We start from the raw sequence: 25,114 nt of genomic DNA on the forward strand, positions 1-25,114 counted from the left end.
GACCCAAGATAGTTCTTAAACATATTGTATATAAAAAAAGTGTGTGGGTAAAACAGTGTATAAAGCCAAATGTTAGTTGACATTAAATCATGATAACTTTTTTCCTCAACACTATTTTAGGTCTGTGGGACCTTTTTTCTATTCATTGATCAAAATGATGGCACATTAAAAAAGAAAATTTAACTAGATTATTCTAATACAATCCATAAATATGAACTTTCTCTTAATATAGCCAGGACATCTCAGTACTCCTTTACTGTACTTTTTGTTTTGGTTTTGTTTTGTGTATTTTCACCTTCACAACTTTATTTTACAGACATTAGACACTGTACAATTTTGTCCAGGTCTTAGATGTTGCTTCACACCCTCTAGGACTAAGTTTTCTGATTAAAAGAAATAGGAAGGAGAAGAAAATATTTTTTTTTTCAGATTGTAAAGATGATGTAGATATTGTTGGTTTAGAAACATAGAAGTAAATCTTTCAGAAACACACAATCCCTGTAAAAATTCTCTCTCTTGCATTGTGAGAAACTGAGAACATGTGATTACTTGTTCTACATTAAAGAAATGTCACAAAAATTTATTATTGTACAAATTTTATTGTATGAGATTGATGTGTATTAATTTTATACAGTTCTAATAGTTAATTTGGATCTTTTAATTTCATTAATATATTTATTTAAAATTATATTAAAATTATGAAATTAACATTATAGTCCATCAGGTTTCTTAACTAAAATTTTATCAGAACTTAAAATTTGGGATGTAGAATGAAATTAGGAGTGATGGGAAGCAGTAGTCATGCAATTCAGGATATTCTTTTGTGTTTACACTGTGGTCTTTATGTGTTCCTCTGGGTCTTTTCTCTAAGTGTGTACATAGCTTCATTTCCTTCAGCTAGGACATCTAGACATACACTATAGCAAATACTTTGGAAAAGATCTTGGCTGCAAGACAAAAGGAATCTATAGTGGGTTCTGAGAGCTCTGTGGTCTGAATGACAAACTCCACAGAGTACAGAGAATCATCTCTGAAGCACAGTTCTTGTCTTGATTTTTATTTGCTCCTTGAAAGGAATCACTATGTTATCTGTCCTGAACAATCAGTATGTTTTTATCTGTCTTCTAAAGCTCTGTCCACTTCTGTACCGTTTTTACTTTATCTAACTCTACGTATACCTTCTGCTTCCTGCATAAGGATGTCTTTTGCGCTACCATGGCTGAATGTGTTATGCTCTTTGATGAGTTGCATTTTTAATAGAAGTATGTACCCGGAAGCAAGCAATGTCTGTTTGTCCTTATTCTATCTCTCTGATCAAAACGAAGGTAAAGAATTGCCTCTGCATTTAGTAAAGGAGGCATGAATACACATCCTCTCATTGCTGGTATCTTTAACCAGTATGACTGAAGGAAAATCATGAAGGAAAAGAAAACTTAAGTAAAGCAGAAATCTTACTGAAGAGTTACACAGTGTGTGCTTTTTGCAGAGACAGTTTACTGATAACCCTGTGATATGAGATAAAATAAAAATGAAACATGCTACAAAACTGCATCAGAGTAGACTGATAATCAATAACAATATAAATTAAAATGTAACAGGCCTGTGATAGAGTTTACCATGTTGTTGATTTTACATTTTTATAGTCTAGATACAGATCTACTTATATGTTGGACACATTACAGATGGAAGCTTTTAGAAATCAACAAATACTGAACAAGGACAAACTGGCTAGACATCACTGAGTTAATTTTCCTCCATTTTTAGGCAATCAGGCAGTAGTTTGTTATTTCAGAATGGTTTAGAGATGAATGCTTTCTCTTCCACCACACACTATTGTGTATTTCTCAATACCGCTATGGAAAACATAAGACCCGTAGAAAAAGAAATCTTGAAGTCACACCTATAATGTGATCCATGAGGAGAGCAGAAAAGATAAGGTCATTATCAAAATCTCAGTTCACCTGTATAAAATCCTCAGAACCACATACTTTGAGGACCTGACCCTGAAGTCTAATTCTATCTTGTGTCTAATATTTATTTTTTAACTGTTCCTCATTTTTTGTGAAACAGCCAAGAGTTTGGAACACTACACTTGCATGAGTTCAGTGTCCAGTCATTTCCAACTTCAGATTGTTTTGACCCATTACATAAAATTAGGTCTGTAAAAGGTTTGCTTGGGTCTTCACTGCATTTAGATGTTCTCCTGCATCACTTTTACACAGTCTTAAAAGCTTCCTAAGTATTGCTAGCCATTGAAATACACTATCATGGTTCTTACAATATTAATTTTCAAACCTGCCCAAGCAAATTCTGTGGACACTGCTGCTGTTACTTTGGTAAATTCCAGATATGTTGAACAGTAAAGAAATGGATAAGTTATATAGTAAGTTTTGTTACGGACTTCATCAAAGCTGTACTGGGCTTGCAGAAAAGAGCAACAAACTTCATTGTTCATCCCCTGATGTCCTAACATACAAACTCTAGCCATAGCTCTTATCACCAGCCTACATGTGACTCTCTGGCCACAGCTTTAATTCCAATAAATCCACATGATTTTAAAAAAAAATAAATGTAAATAGATTTCTCCAAACCTCATTGTTATTTTTTTTACGTAATTAGAGACATTTGTTAAAAAGCAACTAAATCTTAAATCATCACTACCTTCTGGTACCAGTCTTAATTGTAGCTCTTTTCAGGCCTTGGTAAACCTAAAGAAAAGTTAAACTGAAGCCTAGTTTAACCATTCTCACAAGTCCAAAAATCCTGAACCTTTTCATCCTCTTTGTATTTTAGGTATGCAATGCTATCATAACACAGGATTCATACTAACTTCTTAGTCTTATGTATTCATAAACTGTAAAACAATTGATATTTATTTTTTCTTCTCCCTGCATCTGAAACTAGGCATAATGCTAGAGACTATAAGTGGTTTGTTTAAACCAGGGATCCTCAAACTTTTTAAACAGGGGGCCGGCGTGCGGATGAAGTGGCAGGCAGTCATCTGTGGCTGCTTGATTTCCCACCCCAGCCCCCAGCAGGGGGGGTCTGTAAATACCGGGGGCTGGATTGAGGACCCTGGGGGGCCATATCCAGCCCACGGGCCGTAGTTTGAGGACCCCTGGTTTAAACTGAACATTCTTCTCTGTCTTCTTCTTCAGTGCCATACATGCTATTTACTGGACTTCCTTCTGCATTTTTTACCAATGTTATTTACCTGCTGCATCCAAGGAAGAGTGTATTGTAAACCTCTGCAGCCTTATTTCTACTGAATAACTAAGAAGGAGAATCCTGATCTCTGGGTGAGAAAAACAAAATTAGTCTTCATTGCTGCGCACTGCTTGGTGTCTGTTTTATCTGAGACATACCCTCCACATCTCCAACTTCTTCCTACTTTTTCCTGCTTCCTAAGAAAAACCCCACACATAGGTTTGCCTTTTCTGTCTCTTAATGAACCTCCACATCATGTTTCTTGCCTCCTCTCATTCCTATGCTTTAATTTGGTCCAATTCCATACCTACAACCTGAAACAGAGTTGCTAGATAACCAAGTTGGTTTTGTGAGGACTAAGTGTTAAGAACAAGGAGCTTCTGCCATCAAATTACTGAATGATGCTAACTGTCCACATATAACTTTCTATTAGTTTGTATAATTTTATGAAAAAGCTTATTTATGTGTTTGTCCTGGTTTCAGCTGGAATGGAGTAGTAGCTTCATCTTACTAGTGATGCAGTGCTGTTTTTTGGCTCTGATGTGAGAACAATGTTGATAACACACTGATGTTTTTAGTTGTTGCTGGGTGATGTTTATACTAAATCAAGGAATTTTGGTTTCTCGGGTCCTGCCAGTGAGGGGGTGGAGGGGCATGGGAAACTGGGAGGGGACACAGACAGGACAGCTGACCTGAGCTAGCCAAAGGGATATTCCATACCATGGGACATCATACTTGGTATATAAACTTGAGGCGGGTTAGCTGGGGTCTGAGGATTGTTGCTTGGGGATTGGCTGGAGATCAGTCAGTGGGTAGTAAGCAGTTGTACTGTGCACTTATTTTCCTTTCTCCTTTCCCTTTGAATTTCATCCTTTCCCCCACTTTTCCATTATAATTTTGTTATTATTATTATTATTTCATTTTTATTTTGTTTAAATTATTAAATTGTACTTATCTCAACCCTCAAGTTTTACATTCTTTTCAGATTCTCCTCCCCAGCCCCCTGGGTGAGGGGGGGTAAGCAAGCAGCTGTGTGGTGCTTGGCTGCTGACTGGGGTTAAACCACGACAGTGATGCACAATATCTTACATTTGTGGAAGGCATCTTCTTCCATTTAGTCATCCTGGGTCTATTATTCTCTAAAATCAGTTTTCCACTGTCCTCAAAAGCACTACCAGGATCCATGCAAATTCAAAGAAATTTCTGCAATATTTACCTAAGTTTAATTTAATGCAGCTTTAATAGTCTTAAGTTTAGATATGCTGCCTAGACTTGTCATGTTGTATCCACCCTGGCACAACAGAAGAAGACACTCCAACTATCTGACATCCTTAGTTTAGGATGCAATTAAGATGTTTACGCTAATACAAGTATTCTAAACCATCACAGTTCAGGAAATGTTTCCACAGTCTGTTTTGCTGCATGAGATTCCAAGGAAAGTAATCTTTAATTGATCAATTGTAACAGCAGGTTGCATCTTCAAACTTTCCCGTTAGGAAAAAGATACCTCTCTACTGAAAAGCAAATCTCTTCTCCAGGTCACAAATATAAAGAAGGAATATTTTTCAGGTATGTGGTCTAGTTCAGGATGAAGGATCTATGAACCATTTTCAACATGTGAATGATTGTACTTCAGAGAGATGTTAGAAGCCCCAGACTTGCAAACTGACTTACAATGAAAGTCAAAGGAAGCAGACCTTAGAATTCAGCATAAACACAACCTAAACCAAAGGTCTTTGTCACTAAGACTCTAGGTAAGAACTGCTCTGTTCATTAGAAAGGATACACTTGCAATTCATATAGGCTTTATTTTCCAATCTACCTTAAATACTTTCTGGTTTTACTGGAAGTACTGTACAAAACTGCTGTGGAATACTTTTGTAGAGTTTCCAAGAAAGTTTTCTCTCTCATTGAATTTCCAAAGCTTTTGAGGGTCACTTGAAAGAACAACAGATAAAAGTAGAGGTAGTGAATACTGACAGCCATGTCATGGGTTGAACCCTACTTAAAAGCACTATTCAGATAAGTGAGACCTTGCCTACATCTGCACAGCTCTAACTCATAAGAGTTAGATTACCAGTTACGTTCTGGTATGCACTGGGAAAACAAAAAAAGCACAGAAAATTGTTATGAAGATGTCTTACGCCAAAGCTCTGAACTATATCTGCTCTGTTCTAATGGTTTAGGATTGACGGGAAACAAAGTTCAGACAAATGGTTAACTTTGGTTTAATTCTCGTAGCACATTTGAGGTGGAGAGCAGAAAGTGTTAATTATCCAGGCAGCAGCCACTAATTGGTTACAACTATGGAGAAATCAAAGAAATTGGCCTGGGGAAACCTGAGAAACAAGGCCATTGGTGGCTTATCCCAACCATCTAAGTTAGAAAGCAATAAACAGTGAAAAAGTAGCTCCTTGTGCAGTGCATCTTATGCATGGATTTCTGACACAATATAGAAGTGGAATTGTGTGTAGAGACTGGGCCACCAGCCAAGATGCAGACATGTCAAGTGGTCCATCTAAACTGGACCAGTGGCATGGGGGTAGGAATCTATGGCGTGCATATGAAGTGTGCGAGTGTTGTTGAATAGAAATTGCAGAATATAAGCCTTAGCATAAAAACCTTAGAATAAAAATTACTATCCATCTGCTTTTCACATCCTATCTAATAACTAAATTTTATGCCTCACTATACCTGTTACACTTCGTAATGGAATTTTGTGTCAGTCAGTAGTGTGAGCAATGAGCCACACCTTTAAATTCCCCCATGACACCCTCATGACCAGAAACCAATATTCTTCATAAAAAGCAGAAATTTGAGCCCTAACACTGAATAAATAACCTTCAAAGTCACGAGTCAAAGCATACCACTGGACCTGTAACAATGTATTAACAAATGAAGTATGCAGTATAGATCTTAAAATTTCTGTTCACTGAGGATTATACTGTACTTCTGCTTAAGCTATTTCTGGATCTTTGCTGAAATTAGAAAAAAAAAAAAAAAAAAAAAGAATATTTATGTTCCAACATAGGGGAACATTGGTAGGTAACACCTAAACATAATAGAACTTGAAGCAAATTGTTCAAATATTCAGCTAAACAGAGACAGAAAAAATAAGGTAAAGAAGAGGTAACATGAGAAAATATATTTCCAGTGTAATAAACAGAATAAATTTAGTGAGTTTCACAACTGATCTTCTCAAAGAGAACAATAGGTATGTTTAACATACTGGCAAAAAAATTCCGACCTCCTTACCCTGGCATTCTTCACACTTAAAAATAAAGAAGCTTTGACAAGCCTTCCTTGTCCCACATTTGCATGGCACTTACTTATAGAAATTAAATTACACACTAGCTTGAAGTAAATTCATGCAGTTAATACATTTATCTTTAAAGGACCAGATGGCCAATTTAGTATTTAAAGTACAGTTTTAAAATCTAAATCTTAAATGAATTTCAGTCAGAACTATTTGTGGTTTTATGCCTTATAAATATTATTTTAGATGTAAAATAAATGATATTTAAGTTCACTGTATATATTTGAAAACATATATTTGTTTTCAATTGTATTCTCCCCAAAATTGTATATTGTATTCTATCTTTCATGTTTCTTTCTTCTCTCCCTCTTGTAAATTTTTAGAGCATTTAAACACTGTGCCTTGCAATCAATTTTTAGCAGCAGTTTTTTTGCATTCAGATTGCATCATTATTTATTTGCTACAAGACAGTATGTCAGTCTTCCACCTTTCCATTTTCTTGATATTTTTTTCTTTTTTAGAAGAAGGAACAATGGAGAAGTGTTTTTCTCTCAGTATCATTATGTTTTTACCTTCTTTCTTATTAACCTGGTTGAAATTCATTTACCCCAAGAATGTTTCCGCAAAAAAAAGTATATATTTTATAAGCAGTTTTCAGTACATACAAGCAGACAAGCTTTACCATAATAATGGGTGTTATGTGAGAACTGGGTAAGTAATTTGACAGGAATAAGAGCTTATTTAAGCACTATGATTTTAAGGGAACACTGAACTTCACAGAATAAAAGCTCTTTAAAGTATATTATTAAGATCACAATCTTGCTACGTAATTTTGCTTATTTTGTTTAATTACTTTCCAAGTTTTGACCTTGATTGTTTTCTTTGGGCTGCATTCCAAGAGACTCTGACTGAATCAAGTTTTCCTTGTTCTGGCAGCCAAATGAATGGACATGGAGAGGGAAGAGAATTCTGTTCCAAATGGATGTGCTTTTTCTCTAAGAGAAAAATGAGGAGCTCAAAAGCATCAGAAACGCAGAACACAAAGCTATTTTTTTTTTTGTTCTTTGCAAAGAAAAGGAAATAAATTAGAAATGCATTTTAAATAAATGTGTCTGCTTCTGTCTCTGCCTTAGTCCTTCAAAATACCCTGCTGCAGAGATCATACATGTCCTTTTTGAATCTCTAAGCAACTTCTTTTCCCTGAACTTTTAGTCAGTTTATCACAACCGCAGACCCTCAGGACAAGCAAGGGAACATGAAGTTCCTTCTGGATCTCATGGGTGCATCTGAGAGACTCCATTATTATCCAGAAGGACCTGCCCCTTAGCGTGACTGCTTGGCACTGCTTCTGCAGTATTCCTACGGTAGACATTTTTAGCAAAAGTCTCCAGAAGTGTGAAGAATTCAGGAAGTCTGTCTTTTAAAAAAACCTCCCCATATATAAAAGAAGACATACCAATTACTAAACAACAGGACATTAAATGTTTATAGATTGTAAACTGTGTAAAGGAAGCCAAATGGTACAAATGTGTGACCTCTTGCTAGCCTCCCCTCAAGGGAAGACTACTAAAGGGAGTATATTAGAGATCACACTAAAACAAGCTTGAAGAAATAAAATAGAAAACAGAAAACTTTTATTAAACTAATGTAATAAAACAAGTGCTTTGAAAGAATATATACACAAATTATTTCTTTGTAAGGCAAACAAAATGCAACACAGTCGTCCGAAATATCATTGATCCTGGATTCACTCTGTTGTTTTAGAGCAATTATATTTTCAGGGAAAATACATTATTTATCCTTCTTTTTTGTGCAATATGTTTTCCTTATTCTGGCTATTAAAATGCTAATTGGTTTTGTTTGTTATTTTTGTAGTAAGGATTTTTGGTCTACTGAAGCAACATTTTATACCTGACATTCGGTCCTTGCTCCCTGAATTTCTCTCTGCATCAGATTCCAAATTAAGTTGCTTCCTAGAAACACTCCATGTTTTTATGAATGTCAAATATAGCTGCAACAACAGGGTTCCAATTTTAGAAAGTCACCATAAAATTCAGCTTTCTCATTTGTTCTCTTATGTTCCTAAATACATTCTATTAAAAATTTGGGTGTTCAGGTCTCCATATATTCTTATGAAATCAAATAACTGGGTACACAGTTCAATATAGTAGGAAAGGTAATACGTTAGTAAATGTCAGTACTTGGTAAGATTCATTGCGTTATACTGTTCACCATTTGCTCAGTAGCAATGTTTTCTTCTGTATTTGTTATGTGTGCAGACAGTGTAGGCAGAGTAAATGATCTGCAAAATATAGATTTTCTTTTGTCTTGATTGGTTGCAAGACTGGAAGATTCCTTAAAAAGAAACTTCCACTACTGTATTTGTCAAAGGTGTGTAAAAAATAAGACAAAGTGGAGAGAAAAATAAAACCCTGAGGGACAAAGTGAAACTGAAAACGGATGTATGAGAAAATAAAATTATACTTTAAAGCATTACACATTAGATGAAAATAGAAAAAGAAAACACACAAGGACTGAAAGCTAGAAAATCAAGTGAAAGACAAAAAAGTATTCTTTTTATTCAGACAGAAACATAAGGTGATGTATGGATCTATGTAAGGTTTATAGATGTAAAATCAGGCTTGAAGCTGAATCACTGCAGCCATTTCTCTGAACATGTACGCAACTGTGAAGTTTGGTGTGATTCTGGGCAGGCCTAAAGGCAGAAAAGTGCATTTGCCCGAAGAACTAGTGAACAAAAGTCCAGTAGTCCAACTAAAATTAAAGGTTTTAAATGTGCAGGTTTTCTGCCCAAAAATAAAATTGCAGTCTTTCTGTCTGCAAATTCTCTTGGAATGTTCTGAAAAGATTCAGCTGGAGAAATACACGAGTAGCTTATAAACAAAAAGCCAACAGAAGGTCTGTTAGAGATTACAGATTCTTATCTAATAGCTAAGAGGCTCCTATTATATCTGAGATATTCTCTACAGCCCTTGTGAACCTGGAAATCCCACTTTGCACTTCCAAGGAGATCAATACTCATCATCAGTAAGTACCATAATATAGAAAATTAAATTGTGGAAACTTCTATTTCTTGAATTAATGTTAGTTTAGGATTACTGTCATTATAAACTGAACATACACATCCTAGCTAATAAACAGAAAGATTTCACAATCTGCATTAACAATTATTTTTATATTCTAGATGTAGATGTGATTTCTGTCTACATGTATTTTGGCCATGAATAATAGATGAGGGTCATGCACACAACCACTTTTTTCAACTTTCAACATTATCACAATGATACTCTTTAGGGAGAGAAATAACTGCTTTCAGAATGAGTACAGGAACCCAGTTTGAATTACTGCTGGATACAGAATAAAACACAGATTATTATCTCTTCCTACCATCTCTGTGGAGGAGTTCAGTTTAGGAAACATTTATTCTCCTAGAAAAGACAGCTGACCAGAGTGGTATTTCATTTCTCTCCAGTGTGAGAGATCCTGACACCCATCTCAAGCTGGATTACAGATTCAGCAGAAACAGGGAATATTTGCCCTTGCTGCAGTGAGATCTTTTGTTTTAATTCCGAACTCAACAAGGTTTTGAAGCTGTTGTGTTTCACAGGGCAGAATTTCACCTGATTATGTGTCACTTGCCTTCTTTCATTCTGAATTTGGTAGGAGCCAGAAGACACTGCCTTAAAGGAAGGTAAAAGTCTAGTTTGTATCTGGTGGATGAGCCTCCTCATGTGGAAACCAAACCATGAAGGCAGGATGCCACTAGACATTAAATGCTAAGTGATTTTGCCTCTGTATAAAATACAGAACTATAAATATAAGTAGCATATCTGTGTTTCAAGCACAAGCTGTAGCTCTGTAGGTAGGATATTATTCTAAGAGATATGGACTGACACTTCTTTAAACAAACAAATTTCACCTAGATTTCTTGCATTCTCCTTGACTGTTATAACCATTGTACAATAGATGTAAGCAAACACCAGCATTTTTTTAAATACAATTCAGCTACTGACATAGTTTTGTAAGTATTATGAGTTTATTTTTATATCTTTATTTGTTTGGTTTTTTCCTTTGCATTTCCTACTAGCCCTAGGAAATTAAATATGTAATTTAGGTCAGGTCAGTTCTATAAGAAACGGTCTTCTCTATTAAAAAACAAAAACAAAACCAAAAAACCAAAAAAACCCAAGTAAAAAACCACATTGGGTAAGGAAGGAAAAAATACGAATCTTTTAATAAGTATTTTACCTTGTGTCTGGCATTTGGAACAAAGCATCAGTCTTTATCAAAGGTCCAAAAAAAAATATTTGGACTAGGCACTGTAGGAAGAAATATTGTCATACATTATCAAGTAGAAAAAACACAAAGAAAAATCAACCAAAGGCAGGCATTCAAGGTGGAAAATAAGAGTACAATAAATTAAAGTTGGTAACAATAAGCAGGTTCTTATAATAGTAACACCATATCAATCTACATATAAAATTTTTTTCAAGGACTGCCACAAAATTAGAATTTCAGTTCCAGAATGAAAACAAAGTGTACACTCATTTTCATTCTCAAAAATAACAAAAAATGAATCCTTATTAACTCCTTTGGTGGGGAAAGAAGAAAGAAAGAAGTATGGACGCACTGTTTCTCCAGAGGAGGTACAGCTTCATTGTCAGGGATGATACCTTAATATTTGAACCAAAACTCAGTTCTCTGCTTAATACTGTTGTGGTTTAACCCTAGTAGTCAGCTAAGCACCACACAGCTGCTCGGTCACTCTGCCAAAATGAGATATGGGAAAGAATCAGAAGGGTGAAAGTGTTATCTCAACTCACAGGTTGAGATAAAGACAATTTATTCTGTAAAGCACTAGCTCTATGCACAATCAAGCAAAAGAAGGGATTAATTCACTGTGTCCCATCAGCGGGCAGATATGTAGCCATCCCCAGGAAAGCAGGGCTTCATCACGCATAACAGTTACTTGGGAAGACAGACACCATGACACCAACATATCCTGTCCCCTTCATCCTTCTTTCCCCAGCTTTTATTGTGGAGCATGTCAAATGGTATGGAATGTCCCTTTGGTCAGTTTGGGTCAGATATCCCAGCTGTGTCCTCTCCCAGCTTCTTGGCCCACCAGTTCTCTTATTGGTGGGCCAGTGTGAGAAGTAGGAAAGGCCTTGACCCTGTGCAAACACCCTTCAACAATACCTGAAACATTTGTGTTCTATCAATACTGTTTCCATCGCAAATCCAAAACATAGTACCACACAAGCTACTTTGAAGAGAAGTAAGTCTGTCCCAGCCAAAACCAATAAAGATATAAGATCAGGCTTGTTACACATTTACTGGGCTTATTGTTTTCAGGAAGATCCTCTCTCTAATATAAATCAGAACTTTCATTTTGGGCCCGAGAAAATGTTAATTAGACTGATAAATATCTATTGAACAATTTTGGAGTTCAGAATCAGTGTTTCTTGAAAAGAGGATGTAAGGAAGAAGAAAAACCATGGCAACCGAGGAAAGATGTTCTGTCTACAATGTGATGTCCATATTGGTGTTTTTTACTGTGTATTTTTATCAGGGTTTTGAATAAATATATTTCTTGGTTTTAAAATATGACTCTAAAGAAAGTTGTAAAACAGCTGAGAGCACTTTAGAACTTCATTCCTGACTGCTTATTTTTCATTCATGTCAGATATTTGTACAGTTCAAAATCAGTTATAGAAACAAGGTTGGTTGGAATACCCCAGAACTATCAACAGCTTTTGACAACCTGTTTAAGGGCTGTGACTTTGTAGCAGGAGAATAAATTAATTTATAAAAGAAAAGTATATCCTTATGTATAGATTTAGTAGTGTATGAAGCATTATTCTGATTTCTTTAATTTTCAGCTCCAAGTTTCATCCTTTAAAGTCAATATAATATCAGCATAATTGAGAGAAATGTAGACGAACTGGTCAATAATAATTTTGCAGTTTGAGATTGAAAGAAACCTAATTCAACATAGAAAAAATATACAGAAATCTGTTCTGAGCCAAAACATTCCTTTGCTGAGTTTCATTTGCATATAGACTACATAAAACATAAACTGCTACTGCAAAAAGAACAACATATAAATGAAGACACAGTCAAAAGTTTGCAAACAGTGAATAGGATAAAATATGGTAATATAAAATGTGTGCAAACAACTTCAAATTATATAAAAATTCTTATAAATTATAATTTGTTTGTGGTTATTTTATGAAGAAAGAAAGGGTTATGTTACCGATTAATTACAACCTTTGTAATTTGTGTCTACATTTTAATGAGAGTTTTAATGCTTTTCCATTCAAAGTAAAAGAAAAATGCTGTGGGCATCAATAGGAGTAAGAATAGGCTTTTAGTCAGCTGTGTTGCAAAGAGTATCTGCAAACCTAGAAGGTAGAATCTTTATTTAATAATAAGTAACCGTTGTCCAAAACTTGTGAAGATTTGCTGGTAAGGCAGAACTCACAAACATGTAATGAATTGTCTCCCCCACCCCACACATGAACTCAAGTTTCCACATACAGGAGCTACAGAATCACTTGAGAGACTAACAATGTGCAACCCCTGTCCCCACTGTAATTTCTACTTCACAAGGTACTTGGTCTTCTTCAGGAGTCCTTACTTTGGTATATTTCTTTTCAGCTGACCTTGGACCACTCTTGAGGTTTAGTAATGTGTTAAATAATTATGCCCAAGAAAGAACAGGCACAGTCAAAGGGAAACATTTAATTTCCTCTTCCCACTTTTCAGAAACAAAGCAATGAGCATGCATAAAGAAAGTCCAAGGAAAAAACATGAAACTCAAAACTCAGTCAAATTTTAAAAATTGAAGGATAGTACCTAATTTTCCTTAACACTGCTGGATTCCTTTAGTGATGACAAAATCCATGCTCTGAGATAAAAAGCACATCTATCTTCTTTTGGTTTAATGGAATCCGAAAGTGTTCTCAGCAATGGGAAGGAAAATATCAGAAACAAACAAACAAAAAAAACCCTGAGAAAGAATAAGTGGAGAACATATTTAAAATCACAATAACAACCTAACACAGGTTACAAGATGTCATTCATTTATACCACATCTCAGGCTCATAAATGTGAATATAATGACACCAATCATTTGTTAATTGCTAACAGTAACCCTTTTAAAAGTTTATACCTAAATTCAGCTGCTGCATATCTAAAAGGAAAAGTTGGCTTCCACTTAGAAAACGTAGAATAGATTTCAGATTTGACTGTATATAAATTATTTAAAAATCTTATTTCTGTGTATAAGTATTCACAGGAGAATCCCATAATTGCTGCCAGGCTTTTCCAAACCCAAGGAAGAGCAGATTTGGCTCAGCATAGCCTGAAGGCTGGAAACCACTGCTCTAGGCGAAAGACATGATGGATGTTCATCTATTAGTTTAGCCTGTGTGCATGCATTCAGCAGGCTATGCCATTTTTAGCTGGCAGAAAAATAAAACATAAAAATTCCACAGACTTTATTTTTAGTCTAATACTTGAGGGTTTCTAGGTTTAAAATTATTCAAAATAGTTCTTGTTTGTCAAAGAGGAAAAAAATTGGGCTAGATATGTATAAATTTACCCTCATCTGAATTCCAGTTAGCAGCAGATATAGATTTATTAACATAAAGAAATAAACTATTCTAAAAACTTCGTAGTAAAATTACTAATACCCTTCATTTCTAGTCACCCGAATTTGACTTTGTAAATTAGTTTGCCATTAGTTTTATAATTATAAAACTAAGTTATGCAGAAACTTTGGAGTTAATTCCTTGGGTGAAAGCTCAGTGAAAGCTACTATTTAAAGACAATAAGTCAAAGCACTCAGGGAGAAGATGAAGTAAAAATCTATCCATTTAATTTTTGTATGGACATAGGTGTCCTTGCTGCAAATGCTTAGGAAAGCTTTCAGTAAAATCTGTGAATTTGTGTTAATATTCACAAGTCAGTAAGGCAGCTCATGCACCTAGCTATGTTTTCAAATTTACGTGCAAACATAAGTGTGTGGAGGAAGGTGGAATGACATTGGAAGAGAAATGGAGTTTGTACAACTGAGACCATTTTCCTTGGACAAAAAGCTAGGAGTTAAGGAAAACTGCAGAAGAAAGTTGTTTATTGGGGTTTTTTTGTTTGTTTTGGGTTGTGGGTTTGGGTTTTTTTTTCTCACTCTGGTTTTGATTTGTTTTGTGAGTTTTTTTTCTCTCTCTCTCTTCCCCCCCCCCCCCCCCCCCCCCATCAGCTAATTTCAAATTAAGTTGTAGCTCAGTTTCACCTGGCAGGTTAACTTTAGTGGAAATGGTAAATCTGTCCCATCTTTGACAGAAATAGAAGGTATTGGCTAACCTCAATATGAAACACATCTCTTTTCACAATACGAAAAAAAAAAATATCCGGTCACAATTGGCACAATTTTAGAAATAGCTACTGTTAAGAATTAGTGATAACAGCCCTAGATTACCCATACATTTATCAAACACTCTTGTAAGACACCTTATCATCATGTAACAATACTAATTTTAATCTGAATATCTTATTGAGTTTGTGTGCTTGTCCTTTGTATAAAGAATAAATTCCAGGGGAAAAAAAGTTGTTTCATTTAAAGTGAAAGGTGATCATTCTGACTTATTTCTTACTAAACATTACCAGATTATGTATCTTCTTTTTCTTAATTAGAACTTTTATCTGATAATATGTACAAAAATTATGGATATTAAACTGTCCTATATTCCCAAGATTACTGAGGCAGTGCTTGGTTCCTGTAATGTAGAAAGAATGTATTGCTTTTATTTGTGTTCCATTCATCCTCTGGAAAAAGAGAAATCTTTTTTAGAAGTTTTATCTGATTTTTTAAGTAAAAGGAAGAAATTTACACATATTTGTTCTTTACCATAACACAGCACTTCTTCAAATGAAACTAGTCTGATTTTATAAGAAAAATCTTTGCAGAAGTTAGACATTTTATGTCCTTTTTACTGATATGTACAATAAGCCTCTCAGAAGTTTAATTTCTGCCATGAACCTTTTTACTGACTAATATTTTCTTTCTTATCTCAGTATCTTGTATTTTATTATCACAATGTTAGTACAGTTAATTCTTTACTCATCTACCAGTGAAAAGCCTTTTCTATTAATAAGATTTTATAAATTTTAGTCTAATGCGTTCCTGAAAGAAAGGTAATTTTAAGCCTACAGGGTGACCTTTCATTTTTTACCAGAAAGACTTCATTCTGCTCATTATATTTAGTTTACCTTAAAAAGAAAAAAAAAATAAAAAAAGAAAAGAAAAAAACTTAAAATCCCTAAACATCAGCATTTTGCTGACACATTCAATTCCTAACCAAATGTCTTGCATTTAGAAGCAATGAAATGATAAATGATATCCTAAAACTACAAATGCAGAACTCACTAGCATGATTTTTTTCTATAAGATGTGAAATATCTTTCAATCATCATTTTCACATTGAATCAAAAACCTACTTAAAACTGACAGTTGAAGAAACTTGAAATAGCTGTGTAGCTGCTTCTTACACATAGGCTTTGCAAATGTCCTGTGGACATACTTCGTAGGTCTATACATTGTGTGCTTTCATATCTTCTGTGCATGACCTTTTGAAAAGCAATGAAGAAGTGCGGTGTAAAATGGTAAGATCTCTGAGCCACTCAATAGAGTAAGATCTCATGAATTTCTTCCTGCACATACATGTACTCAATCTGAAATTTTGCTGAAGACCATACATGACTTTTATCTGCACCTTATAATTAAATAAATAAATAAGGTAATATTTAATGATTTAGTGGATATTTTCAAACAACATTTCTGGTCATACAATCTTCTCTACTGTAAACTGATGTTTTATAGTAACTTTTTTCCTTGTAAACTTGGTTATTCTCAGTATTGTGTGTGGAAATGCAGTTTCAGTCTAGTTTATGTATACATTCTGCATAACGAGTAGTCAACATTAGCCTGGTGCAAACCTTGAGACTGGTAAGGAGGACAGTGATGCTCTTGCTGTACCATGACCTAGTTACGTAGGTGAACAGCATCAGGAATGTTGATATCTGTACAATTCAAAGAAGGTTCTACATTTGAGTCTTCCCAGGCTAAGCAGCACCTCAGTGAATTTTTTTATTATCAACTTTTAAATGTAGTCTTCAAAACTGTTTTTATTCCAAGACATCAAGTAAGGTCTTTAATGAAAAAAACCCAAAAAACCATACAATTCCTGCCTGACACTTAGGCCACAGAGTTTATTTTTTTTCACTGTGTGATAAAATTACTAACCTTAGGTTCGTGGGATAGTTCAGTTTACCAGGGACATCAGGAGCTCAGCTCTCAGGTCAGACCATGTTACTCAGATCTTGATCCAGTTGCTTCTTAAAAACACCTAGGATGGAGACTTGACAACATCACTGGGCAGCCTGTTTCACTGCTTGACTGTCCTCTCACAGAAGAAGTTTCTTTCATTTCAGTTTATGCCTATTGTACCTCGTCCTCCCACCACCGAGCACTGTGAACAGCCTGGCTCCACTGTCTTGATGACAACACCATCACACAGGGAATCAAAGCCATGACTTCTCTGGTCTGATCAATCACAGCTCATTCAACTTTTCCTCACAGGGCAAGTGCTCCAGCTCCTGACCACACGGCTGACTCCCTGCTGAACCCATTCAAATTAACCAATGCCTTTGATTAACTGGGAGGGCCAAAATTTGTTAGTGGGTTCTAGATACAGTCTCACGAGTGCTGAAGAGAGGGGTATAATCACTCTTGTTTGACTTCTTGGCCATTCTTCTGTTAGTACAACTCAGGAGACTCTTGGCTTCCTGTACTGCCTGGGCACACTGCTGGTTCATGCCCATCTTTCTGTCTACCAGCACATCCAAGTCTTTTTCAACAGAGCTGCTCCCCTTCTAGATAGGTCCCGTCCTCTCTTATTCCACGGGAATTCTTTCTTCCCAAGTGCAGTACTTGTCATTTGTCCTTGTGGGATTTCATTGGCAAAGATAACTAAATTTGTCTTAGATTATGTATTGGTCTTTCAGTTCACAGTCTTTTGTGGATCTGTCTAGGAGACTGCTAATATGCACAAGATTCAGACAGGAAAACAGTGTCAATATCTCTGAGCTGTGACTGCAGCACTACATTTAAGTAAAGGAGTCCTGATGAGGGGAAATCCTTATCGGTTTGGGAACATGGCTTTTGGGAAGGAATTACAGAACTTCTGGACCCAAACTAGTAACTGTGCTCTTTAGAACACACACTTGTTCTCCATTTCAGCTTTATGATGATTCATTACAGAGATTTACTAACACAATAGGGTCATACCGAAATCAAGAAAATGATTCCTAGTCAATTATTAAAGAAATAGAAGCAGACAAATGAAATTGATTTTAAATATTTTATGGCATCAGGCAACATCATGAACCTGTAGTCGCATTTTCTAGAATTATTTGTTAAAAAATAGAAATTTCTTATTCAGATCATAGAGATTGCAATTATTTGTAAAGCCATTTTGGTTGAGTAGCAGCATTTTTCTTCCTTAAATCAGACTTGTATTTCCTGCAGTTTGAGTTTTGTGGTAAAATTTACTACTAAATTTGGCTTTAGGCCAGAAAGAACAGCAATTCTGATCTATAGCAATAACTTCCTATTATGTTCTTGTGAATTACCAACTCAGATGGCTAACTAGAGTCCTTTATTTCCTTCCCCAGTTTCAGGGGGCTTTTCAGGATTACTCTTTTTTTGTTAAGTTTACTCAGCTGCATGCTGATTTTTTTTGATACAGTATTAAATTTACTCTTCACTTAATTACCTGTTATCAGAGTTTTCCTGCATATATATGTAATATATAAATACATATATATGTAACACAGAATGTAGAGGTATGTATTTATCTCTGTATATGATTAAATCTGCATTTAAGTCAAAAGGAAATGATATAAAAATGCAATAAACCCCCCTGTAAAACTACATGTGGCATAATCTACAAGTTTTATTTTTAAAACTTTATCTTTAAAATTTAATGACTCATCTTAGTATCTATGGATACCAGTAATATCCCATAGAAGTAGTTTAGGTATTTTTATTGACATGATTTTGTTACAATGGCAGTATCCTCTAAAATAATAAAAGGGAAGTCTCTGATTCAGTGAACTCAGCCTTCGCAGAAATTTTATAATAGTGTCACTATGTCAGTTAACTAATTATTTTTTATTTAAGAAACCACCTATTAAACCATAGTATATCAAAATACATGTGTCCAAAAGTTTTACTGAAAGCTTTTTACTTTTAGACCATAGTTAAACTGTAGGAAAGAACAATAATCTGAACTTTACAGCAATATATATCAAAGGTGACAAAACCAAGCATAATTTCTGTAGGATATCTACACTGTTTTTCTTGCCATTTCTCTTTATCATAACTGCTCTAACTACACCTGAACTGACCACAAGGAATGTAGTATATCTGAACATAGCTATGTATATAGCTGATACTATTTAAATTTACTGTATTATCTGTACCTGAATTACAAATTCAGTGTTCCCCTGTACTTCCATAATAGTATATTACTATTTATACTATGCAGTAGGGTTGGTTGGTTGCTCGGTATTACTCTATTTGAATATACGGCAGTATTTCTTAGTTCATATGATTTTTTTAATTCCACTTACTTTTTTAAAATTAATTTTTATTTCTTCTTAAATAATGCTTTCAGATATGGCTCTGATTCAAATACACTAAAGTAAGATTCCACAGATTTCAAGAGTTTCTGGACCAGATTTCATCTGAAAATGAATCAAAATGTTATTTCCAAAAGATAAAGATTTCTAGTCCAATTTGAGGGCACTACTGAAATATCCTGCAAACAACTCAAAATTCTATTAATTTTCTGTGTTTGATGTTGTCTTCCCCTACTTCAGGCAGATAAAAGAGAACTAGTACAGATAACTTGAACTTCTGTTTATGATATTTTTGACAGCTACAACAAGTTATTGAAAATGCCACCTCAAAGAGATTGTAATGCTGTAAGTAGACTTTCTCATTTACAGGAGTTACTTTCAAAATGTTATATAAAAAAGGTAATTTACTCTGATATTTACTGTAGGTGTACTCTTACCTGATGCTGCTGCAGGTTTTCATGTGCCCTTTTCAACCCATTAACAGGGATTTTAAGTAATATAAGTAGTAATAAAACCCATGAAAATAAATGCATGTATATACACATACGCACATAGAAGCATACATATGTGCACACATACATTCACACATCTGAAAAGAAACAATGGGCTTTTCTTGGAGCATTTTTTTTTTCCTGGACTCAAAATGGAATATAAGGTTTCTCTTATTAAATAATATATTTCCAAAGAAAAGAAAACACAATAATTTCATTATAATATCAGATCTGATAATGATAAATTAAAATAAACCTGCATAGACATGCAGAACTTGTTTTATAGTTATTCTATATTTTATAGTAGTGCTGCTTGTTATTGGTTACTGATATACTTCTTTACTTTTTCCCTTAAGTTCAGTACAACATGGTCAGATACACCTTAAGTGAAAGTGAAATAATTTCTATTTAATATAAAGTAAAATAAAATAAAATTAACTGAAATAAAGCTAATAATATTATACCATAACAATGTAATATATGTGAAATACTATGATATGATATAATATGATATAATAAATATAATTAATATAATATGATGTGATATAGTATAATATAATATAATGTGATTTTGTATGATATGATATAATATAATGTTTATAATATAGTATGATGTAATATAATGTAATATGATATAATGTAATATAATGTAATACGTAATAAATATATTTTCAAGACTTTGTGGAAACATGTTTTGCAGGTCTGCACAAGAAAACATTTGTTTTGAACTATTGCACCTTTCCATAAAACAAAAGAATTAAATGTCAGTTTCCATTATTGAGAACAAGATTTCTAAATCAGTGTTCAAGGAGTAAAGAGTGGGAACTGAGCAATGACATGCACTGCTTTTACCTGTAATAGATTGTCACTAATTGTCATATCTCTTCTTGACTCTAGATTTTGATGAAGCTCCTCAGATATGGTTTTAGGATCATTAATATTAAACCTATACATGAATGGATAATACACTGATATGAATTTGATGTACTTGTAGTCACATAACTGCATTTCTATTGTATTACAGCATCTGGAAGTTAAAGAAGTTTTACACCAGCTGCAAAAAGACAGAAAATGCAAGGTAGAATGTTAGGAGGAGTATAGTGTACTGGTAACAGCTGATTCAACATCAAACCTTCCTGTTACCACATCACACATTGAACAAGTTTGAACTGGCAAGGGTTAGTTGATAGGGATAGTTGATAGTTAGGGATCCCAGTGTCTGATTTTCAGTCATCAATCCACAGCCTAGTGGAATAAATTTAACATATTCCCCCACACATGCACCCACACACCCCAACAAGAAAGCTGAGCTGGTATTCTGTTCCACACACAGCCTCTGCATTAGTCCTTTTTCCATCTGCTACAGAATGCCTTCTGTATATGCAAAACCTTCACAGATAATTAAATCATATTTTCAGTCATTGCAATTTAACACATGATTTCAACCACACACCTTGCGTAACTGTTTTAACAGCACACTTCACATATCTCAACTTACACTTCTAGTAACCTTTCCAAAGAGTCTAAAATTTTTGGCATTTAAAACACCATAAATCTGTACCTCTTAATTCTTTCACCAGATGAGGAAGTTAATGAATTGTGTGCAATGCTTATTCATTTTAATTATATTTAGGAAACTTTTATTGTAATAATGACAATTGCTGACCAATGTTTTAAACTATTTATTCAGTATAATTTTTCAAAATTCAGCTGATTACTCTTGCCTATTTCTCTAGACAAGAATATTATTTTTTTTAAAAAAATCTGTAACTGTGATAAGTATCTGTACTTGCTGATCTTGTTTCCTTACTTTAATTAATTTCTTTCTGACTTCTGTAGGTACTGTATTCACCAGCTACAAAGGACGGGAAAGGACCATACACAGAAAATTTGTAAATCTAGGCAACAAGCTTCTTTTTATAGGCTTGTGACAACACAATTTGAATACAGAAAACATGATCTTATTGGAAAAAGTTAGTCTTTTCTTTTGATCTTAATCAGGATAAAAGAATACATCTAAAAATACAGACCTTTATTTTTTTTCCTGAGTTGCTGTGATTGCCTAATGTTATTGACTTTTGTTTTCAAATAAATAACTTGCCACAAGAAAAGTGGAAGAAACAATAAAACAGGTCTTTTCCTAGTCTCAACTCCCCTTGTTTTCACCACACATTGTACTCAGTCCCACCTTGGTGAGGTGAGGTGGTGGTGCAGGAGGTTAAAGTCAGAACATAGAGGTTTCCTTCTACTCCTCACTTCTTGTTTTCCTCTGCTACTCCTTATTTCTTACTGCTCCTCTGCTCCAGTGTGGACCACCCATGGGCTGCAGTCCCTCAGAGACATCCCTGCTCCAGCATGCAGGAATGGCACAAAGTGGCTCATGGTCTCTTCCCGTACAGAGCACCCTGCAGCCCTCAATACTGAAGGCTTACAACATTGTAAGCTATTTTCAACTGGTTAATAACCTCGTGCAATCTAATTACATCACTCTTTTGGGAGGAAAAGAAAAGCACAGGTTAGTTCTTGTATTCTGGAACACTGATGCTTTGAAAATATAATTAACAAAACTTCTCAAGCAAAACCTATTTGTTGGGTTGAGTTGAAATATGTTTATATCATCTGTTTTTCTACATAAAATTCTGTAGGTATTTTCTTAACATACATTTTTCCTTCACACTACAGGTTACTGAAATCCTTGGAAAGCATTTTTATGTCTATCACCCTCAAAGAACTGGAGAAAAAAAATGCATAATTTATATGTGTAAGAACACACCTGTTCTCACAATCCTCTGTTTAATATAAGAGAAGACAAAATTATTTCTATATTCTTTGGGGTATATAAATACTTTGAAGAGAACCGTGCAGAAGCAGGCAAGTTTTTTACTTAAGGTTGCAAGACTCTTAAAACCACACACAGAATTTGGTTAGACTAATTGAGGCAGACATGCAGCACTGGATTAAAATCAAAGGCTTGAAACCGTTGCTGCCCCTGAGGGCCCTCCATGCCCTCCTGAGCAGCGTTTCCTCCCTGGAGGCAAGGATGTCTGATTTGCTTGTGAATAAGTAGTACCACTATGGCCTTCATCCTTTATCTTATGTTAAACTGACTCCAGTTTTGTTTAACTTCTGTATAATAGACTGGAAACTGAGGTGATGCTGGAGATGATTTTTGAGTGGATCATGTGTACCTACCTCGGGGACAACTATGCTTATCAGTGGGATAAGAAAGATGAGTAGGGGTGCTAGGAGCTGCAGCTGATTGTTTTACATCCGCTACTTCATGTTAAGAGCCCTAAGAGGAGGAATATCTTCTTTGATTACTTTACTTCCCTTCATATTTCATCCATGTTCTTAATTTCTCTATTTACCACACAGTTATTGCTGTTATGTAACCTGGAGTAGATCTTTGTAATTGGAACATTTGTTTGGTTTGTGAGGTATTTAACACTTTCTGGCTCAAAACAAAAAACAATTGAAATGTAATGTAATAAGAAATTAATACAATATCTGTAGTGGCAGACCTGATTCTAAGTCATGATGTTAACAATTAAAATTTCTCAAAAGAAGCCTGAAGTATAATTCAGTAAATTGTTGTGAACAAACTAGGGATTTAAGTAGTGAGAAAAGTTAACAAATACACATGTGAATTTTGTATAATGGCTAGTACAATTTATGACACCAGCCCCCCTCAAATGCATTTTGTACTTACATCACCATTATGCAAGTTTAGCAGTTCACCATACACAGGACACTGCACTTGGTTGCCTGCATTCCATATAGTATTAGTAACATTTCCAACATAGAACTTCTCTTTATAAAGCATGAACAGGCAGAATAGAATCTACCTGATTCTCAAAAGACAGTACAGTCTGCGTTTCTATAATGCGGTGTAATTCCTACTCAGAGCCACTCCTGAACAGTAAGGGTGATTTAATTATCTAAACAGTAATTAGGAAATTAAATGGAGTTGAAAGCTTACATTCCTTTGAGGCTTGGGACTTGGCAAATATGGAAAAAAGTCAAATGCTTCTCTCCCTGATCACATCTGAAGGGGTATGCAGTAGTGTAAAACTTCAGAAGAAAAGCTTTTTTTCCGCTCAAGATAATTAAGGGTGCATATTTCACTTCTGCTGAGATGAAAAAAACCCCCAAAAACCTAAACATATTAAGTTTCATCTACATGTAGGTAAGCTTGAAGACAGAAGCTAGTAAAAGGGATTTCAACTTTTATAATCATAATTAAACACCAAAATGTGGTTCACAAATAACCTAAACTCCGGCTCCATTAAAACCAGTTACTTATCAGTGTACTGTACATTGTATCATCTAAACTTGAATTCTGTTTATTTGCAGAACAGGAAGTAAGGAATAATTATATTTAGGAAGAACCCTAAATAGTTAGAACCAAAGACTGTGAGACAGCCAGATTCACAATTACTGTATCTTTCACAGAATTTTGAAGATAACAACAAACAGAAAAACCTTTCATTTATATGGAATGCATTGTTTGCAATATATGGAAACAGAAATGTGATTTTGAAATTTCGTGAACCCACAAATAATTTAAGTAAAGAAGGTTATTATTTGTAGCATTCATAGAATATTTTAGCAACTATTAATGAAGATTATTGAACTACTTATGAAATAGTATTTATTCACCAGCTAATAATTTAAATATTATTTTTATAATACAAACATATATCAATAATTTAAAGCTTTTTTCATAGGCTTGCTAATGGAGTGTATAACTAAATCTACTGTTTGTATGTGTGTTGCAGCTCAATTGTACTGTTAAAGAAATTATCTATGTTCTGTGTGATGCCTTTTGAGAAAGAACATCTCTTTCCATTGCCAAAATTTTTACATGTTGAGATAATGATGATCACAGTATTTTATCTAAACTTAATGTATTCTAATTAATGAAAGCAAAATGAGCCTTTTGGTACATCCCCTCCACCAATGACTGTTCAAAGGCCTCCTTCATCTTTAGGACAAGTCAGTGTTTTTGAAGGCTGAGTGGGAGTCACTGAAGCTAAAACCAGGGAATGTTAAGTGCTTTTCACAGTGCACAAGAACAAGAATCACAATAGATCTTCATAGGTTGTCTTTAGCAGAAACCAATAGAATATATATATACACACACAGAACACATATAATAACTCCACTTCATCTAAACTATTTTGAATTGTCATGAGCTAAACAAAAAGGCTCTGATTAATTCCAAGAGATCAATGCCATAGTTTAGGAGTTGTCTTCTGAAAGATGATCAACTTTGGTTGAAATCTGGTATTTGCCTACTCCTGTTCTGGAAAAAAAAAGCAGTTCTGATAAGGTCCATGTTTTTAAAATGAAATTACACTAAACCCGATGGATTTCAGAAGATCATCAGAAATACAGCTGTGAAAACAAGACTAATAAAGCTCCTTGCCTTAGT

General features: G+C 34.6%; 1 long non-coding RNA gene across 3 annotated transcripts; it reads left to right on the forward strand.

Annotated features, from left to right (window-relative positions):
* The first annotated feature begins 5,057 nt into the window (after nucleotides 1-5,057).
* On the forward strand, nucleotides 5,058-23,842 carry LOC308061579. 3 transcript variants are annotated; one of them, XR_013927279.1, is made up of 4 exons: nucleotides 5,058-9,511; nucleotides 19,489-19,534; nucleotides 20,705-20,858; nucleotides 21,520-23,842. It is a non-coding gene; the product is annotated as an uncharacterized lncRNA (long non-coding RNA). The 3 variants fall into 3 exon arrangements; XR_013927280.1 differs by having other exon boundaries at nucleotides 20,705-20,758; XR_013927281.1 differs by lacking the exon at nucleotides 5,058-9,511 and having other exon boundaries at nucleotides 18,285-20,858.
* Nucleotides 23,843-25,114: the final 1,272 nt, after the last annotated feature.

The sequence above is a fragment of the Falco punctatus genome, assembly GCF_963210335.1.
Source record: "Falco punctatus genome assembly, chromosome: 1".
Taxonomy (NCBI): Eukaryota; Metazoa; Chordata; class Aves; order Falconiformes; family Falconidae; genus Falco; species Falco punctatus.